General features: G+C 37.2%; 1 long non-coding RNA gene across 1 annotated transcript in view; it reads left to right on the forward strand.

Annotated features, from left to right (window-relative positions):
* Nucleotides 1-6,308, forward strand: part of LOC147839117 (uncharacterized) — a 490,241-nt gene that overhangs the window by 293,415 nt on the left and 190,518 nt on the right. The window lies entirely within an intron of this gene.

The raw sequence follows: 6,308 nt of genomic DNA on the forward strand, positions 1-6,308 counted from the left end.
AAGGGCATTCACTGTGTAAAATACATGCTGGATAAGTTGGCAGTTCATTCCACTGTGGTGATGATTAAAATAGAGACTAAGCCAAAAGCAAAATGAATGAATTAAATATATTTGTTTAGCTGTAGCTTACTTCAGCCCACCTGCCAGGAAGTTTTTAGTTTATCTAGACAGTGCTAGATTGGCTGGTTCAGGTGTGTTTAATTGGTGTTGGTACTAAAATATGTAGGACACCGGCCCTCCAATATGGTGTTTGGGCACCCCTGTTTCAGAGGATGTCTTCTATAATCATGTTGAAAATTAAGGATAGCCAAGAATTTGTGGCCATAAAAACAGTTAAATTGTAAAAAAAAAATAATAATAATAAAATTTAAAAAATTTAAAAAAGAGGTTGTATTACATTCTCATTGTTTTGATGCTTTTTTATGTCTTTGACCCACGTGCATTTCCAATGGCTCTTTTTAAATGAACAAGAATTTTTGTGTCATAAACAAATGTGTAGTTAAATAAGTGCAGTTAAAGGGGACCTTTTGTTATTATAAAATAAGACTCAAATGTAGACAGTGTTTGTATGTGAAGTTTCAGCTCAAAATACCCCTTAAATGATTTGTTATAACTCTTCGAGGCTGCCCCTTTTGGGCTTTGATCCAAATGATGACAGTTGATTTAAATTCAAATTAGATTTTCAAAAGAGGCCAACGCTACAAATGCCTATGTGTCAGCACAGTGGCAGATTTAAAAGCACAAACCTCCAATGTTAATGACAATGCCACACGACTGCGCTTAAACCTCTTATAAAAGTGATTTTACTGTGCACTGATTTGAGTCTGCATTATTTTCTAATAATTCAATGGACCGGAGCTGATTTTTCTGCTTATTCTATGGTTACCACATCTAAAGATACTGTTCAAATGTTGTATTTAGAGACATTTCTGTTTGCGTCTGTTTTCCCCATCCAACAGTTGTAGGCTATAAAAAAAAACTAAAATCATACAGCATTTATGGAACTGTAATGCGGTCAAACCCTGATGGCGCTACTTTAGCTGTGTTTATCAGCCAATCAGAATCGAGCCATCAACAGTGCCATAGTATAATAATAATATTCAAAATAATAATAACAACTGTATAACTGATATTAGATAATGTATTCTGTTTTTGTTAACTTCTTTTCATTGGATACCCCAGTTTCAAGAGACGGCAGGGGTGGGGGTATTTGAATTGATGTGTTTCATTATATAGTGTTTTCAGCCTGTATGTCTTTTTATCAATTAATAAAAAAATTGAATAAAAAAAATGAGTGAAATGTGTATGAAAAGTATGAACAAATCTTAAAAATATATAATAATAATAACAACAAAAATATTAATAATGCAATAAAAAGTCTAAGGAGTTTATTCATTCCAAGACTGAAGTGTGTTTTTGATTGATTCTGAAGGACAGCTAAGAAGAAATCCACTTCCTTTTGTTAGCGTGTACAATTTTTTCTAAATATCAAAACAACAGAAGAGTTTTTCTATAATGGAATTTTACACTCATGCTGAGTTTTCAACTTAGGCTAAACAAACAAAAGCAAAAGCCTCATGGCAGCTATATAGGATATATTTCACTGAAACATACACCAGAGAGAAACCAAACTGGATTTTCCACATGGGACCTAAAATAGATTATTTCAGCATCAATAACAACATTATTCAGCACTCTGAAAATCATTATTAACCTTAACTCTATAGAAGAAATCAATACAGTATATCCTGGACATTCATTATTATGCATTATATGCCTCTAATTGATTATATCTGTATTTAAAAAGCATAATTCAAGGTATAAACCTGTAGTGATGATGAGTAACTGGCATTTGTTAATTTGATCCTTTATATACACTAATCAAAAAATAAAGGGAACACTAAAATTGTCATAAGCTTTGGGCCATGACTGAAAGGACAAGATCTCGGATAAATGCGGCCGAAATGAGTTTCCTTCGAAGGGTAGCAGGGTGCACTCTTTGAGATAGGGTGAAGAGCTGTTACACATTTGGGAGGAGCTTGGAGTACAGCTGCTGCTCCTCCACTTCGAGAGAAGTCAGCTGAGGTGGCTCAGGCATCTGTTTTGGATGCCTCCTGGACCCCTACCTAGGCAGGTGTACCAGACATGTCCCACCGGGAAGAGGCCTCTGGGAAGACCCGGGACACGCTGAAGCCTGGGAGCACCTCCGGATCCCCCCGGAGGAGCTGGAGGAAGTGTCTGGAGAGAGGGAAGTCAAGGGTTCTATCCTAAGACTACTGCCCCCACAACCCGGCCCCGGAAAAGCGGCAGTAAATGAATGAATGAACACTAAAATAACACATGCTAGATCTGAAAGAATTAAATATTCTTATTAAATACTTCTTTACATAGCTGAATGTGCTGACAACAAAATCACATAAAAATTAACAATGAAAATCAAATTTATTAACTCTTGGAGGTCTGGGTTTGGAGTTACACTTGAAATTGAGGCTGATCCAACTTTGAATTAATGTCAAAAATAAGTCAGAATAAGGCTCAGTAGTGTGTGTGGCCTTCACACGTCTGTCTCCCTACAACACCTGGGCTGCTCCTGATGAGGTGACGGATGGCAGGGGCATCGCATGGGGGGAGAATCAGGACATTACTAAGGGCCCATGCAGTTTTGGGGCCCCCAGAGTTACTAATAAGGGTCTCTTCTCTTTAGTCTATGAGAATTACGCCCACACTCTTCATTTTGATCATTACACCCTTAAAATGTTGTCATATGGCCCGTACCGGACAGTGGCACCTCTGGTGGATGCTCTCTTGAAGGATCTCCCCTCAGACCTGGACTAAAGCATTCGTCAACTCCGTGTGTATGTGGCACTCGTGGATGGAATGAGACATCCCAGATACGTTTAACTGAATTCAAATCTGGGAAATGGGCGGACCAGGGTTGTTGCCTCTTATGGTCTTCTGATGTACTGGCCTGTCTCCTGGTAGCACCTCCATGCTCTGGATGATACGCTGACAGACACAGCCTTCTTGCCACAGCTCACATTTATGTGCCATCCTGGATGAGCTGCACTATCTGAGTCACTTGTGTGGGTTATAGACTCTGTCCCATGCCACCACTAGAGTGAAAGCACCGCCAGCATTCAAAAGTGACCAGCATCAGCCAGAAAGCATAGGAACTAAGAAGTGGTCTGTGCTCATCATCTCTAGAAAAACTCCTTTACTGGGGGTGTCTTGCTCATTGCCTATAATTTCCACCCATTTTCTATTCCATTTGCACAACAGCATGTGAAATTGATAGTCAGTCAGTGTTGCTTCCTAAGTGGGCAGTTTGATTTCACAGAAGTGTGGTTGACTCGGAGTTACATTATGTTGTTTAAGTGTTTCCTTTATTTTATTTTATTATTATTTATTTTTTTTTTTTAAGCAGTACATATTCCTTTATATGATTATAGGATAGGGTAAGCCTACTATAACACAAACACAATACATTTTTACAACTAATAAAATAAAAGGTGAGTGACTTATTCAAAGTCAATAAAAAGGTACTTGTTATTGATTGTGTGACTGCACGACAAAAATGTTTAAAACAGAGTTAAAAACAGCTGTAAATTCATAAAAGGAATCTACAATTGAATTTATTATAGCAAAATCAATATCACTGTATATTTATATATACAGTTGTGTGAAAAAAATATTGCTGATTTTTAAGGTCATGCCACAGCATCTCAATTGGATTCAGGTCAGGACTTTTAGTAGGCCACAATGTCCTGCTGCAGAACCTACATAAGTGATGGCCGGACATTCTCCTTCAATATATTTTGGTACACAGCAGAATTCATGGTTCCATTTATCAGAGCAAGTCTTCCAGGTCAACAAAACCGATCCAGACCATCATGATTTTTATTGTTAGGATGGTGTTTTTTTTTCTGATACGTGATGTTACTTTTACACTTCTTTCAAAAAATGTAACTTTTGTCTTGTCAGTCCACAGAGTAAGTTTTCTTTAAAGAGTAGAAGTCTTGGGGTCATTAAGATGTTTTCTGGCAAAACTATGGCGGGTCTTGGCTGCAGATGGTTCGACTTGGAATTTTGCCATGCAATCTGGAGGAGAAAAGGTTGTGATCAACTGAGGCTGGTTTTTATAAAGGGTTTTTTTCCTTTACTTTTGTCAATTGGTTAAGTTTTGTTACTTGCCACTGTTGCCACTGGCTTGCCTGGTTTGGGAATTTTGTGGAGCTGCGGACTGGTGGATTTGCTCTATATTGTTTGGACTTTCAGCAGTGAAATTCAAACCACATTGAACTGAATTAAACTGAACTTCAACTCTGGACACTGGACTGAAGCAGTTTTAATTTACTAGAACTTCTATGTTAAGCTGCTTTGACATGATCTGCATTATAAAAGCACAATAGAAATTAGTTAAATTGAATTGAATAATAAAGAGGCTTTAGATGTTGTCGTGGGGTTTTTTGTGATGAGTAGTTGCTGCACTCTTTTATTAATTTTGGTCAGGTGGCCACTCCTGGGAAGACTCACCCATTGCCATTAGTAGATAATGGCTCTCACTGTGATTCACTGCGGTCCCAACGCTTCAGAAATGGCTTTATAACATTTTTCAGACTGGTTGATCTTAATTGTTCTTTTACTTATGTGTTTGTTTGTTTGTTATTTTTTCTGCATCTCACCATGATGTCTAGCTTTTGAGGCTTTTTTGGTCTACCTCACTTTGTCAGTACCTTGTCTTGATTGCGAACAGGTGTGGCAATAATCAAGCATGGGTGTGACTTGAGAAACTGAACTCAGGTGTAATAAACCAGAATTAAGCTGCATTCACACTGCACATTTCTTCTTATGGACTTCCATCCATGCAAATGCATCAGACCGGAAACACTAGCTTGTGCGACAAGTTTCGCAGTTTGTTGCATTTCAAAGTTCAAGCTTGGTAAACTCTGATCTGTGAAATGACATCACTTGACTGCATGAGACCAATCGAGGATCAAAACATGACCTTTCTGGACAGAAATTTAAAACATGGACCAACCAATGTCTAATTATCTTGTTTAAACCCGCCCCTTTTCGCAACACCGTACTATAGATACTATACGCACTATGATGTGTTTACTCATGCTATCATCAACTACCCGTGTTTTAGACCCGTCTATTTAATAAACACAAAATTGCTTGGTGGGTTTATATGGCTGTCAAGTAAAGCTGAACAAGACATCCAAATGACTCAAAAGACTGGATTGTAGCATTTAAACAAACCCAGTTAAGTTTGCTCGGTATGGGAGTACAGAGCTGTCAGAGTGATTATACAGTAACTTTTTAGACTGAGTAATCAAAAAGAAACAAAAGTGAAGCTCAGAAGTTTGAAAAAGGACCTTAGGGATTAAGTCAGAGGTAAGCTCAAAAACTCACCTCAAACATGAGCGTTGAAAGAACTTGGAGGACGAAGATGAAGAAGTCACAAAGTCAGAGATGCACATCTGAGCTGTGAGCAAAAATGGCAGATAGACAAACTGTTAAAGAGACTGTTAGACCTTGAGAAAAAGTACAGGGAGTTTTAATGTGAGCTGGTCTGAATGATAAAGAACTTTCAGTAGAAAGAGAGTGCCAGAAACAGATTTGATTGAATGCTGCAATTTAGTCCCCCGTGCCTGTTTTTGGGTTTTTGTTGTATTTCTTTGGTCTCTTGCGCCACCTTGTGGTGCAAATGGTGCAGCCCTTTTAACCGGTGACCGGTTTAGTTTCACAGACAAGGCTTAAGGCTAGTCCTAGATTAAATAGCATATTCGAGCTGTCTAACTGTAAACAACTTCCTGTTGTTGCAACTTCCCATACATCAGTGCTATTGTTGTCTTGTGATGCACACAATCTGTGTTTTCTGAGGCATTTTTAAAGTAATATATATATATATATATATATATATATATATATATATATATATATATATATATATATATATATATATATATATAACTATCCTAATTTTACTAGTCTTGGGTTAAACTATTTGTGAAACAGGACCATATAATCTACATAGAATACAAAGGGCTACATTAAGAGGTTTTGAAATTCTCAATACAATATTTTCCTCAGTTGTTCCTATGTGAGTGGTTTTATTTAAATTTCAACATGCATGTCAACGTCTGACGTGGATCAAAAACAGTTGTTTAGCAGTTTTAGAACAACAAGAAAGATGTGAAGCACAAATATTGACTACTAAGTACAATTTAAACAATTTATTCATTTATATTTTTACAGATGAACATTTCTTAAATTTGAGATTGAGAAGCACATATGATATTGTT

Source organism: Danio rerio, chromosome 20 (assembly GCF_052040795.2).
Source record: "Danio rerio strain M-AB ecotype USA chromosome 20, GRCz13ab, whole genome shotgun sequence".
In the NCBI taxonomy this organism is placed as follows: Eukaryota; Metazoa; Chordata; class Actinopteri; order Cypriniformes; family Danionidae; genus Danio; species Danio rerio.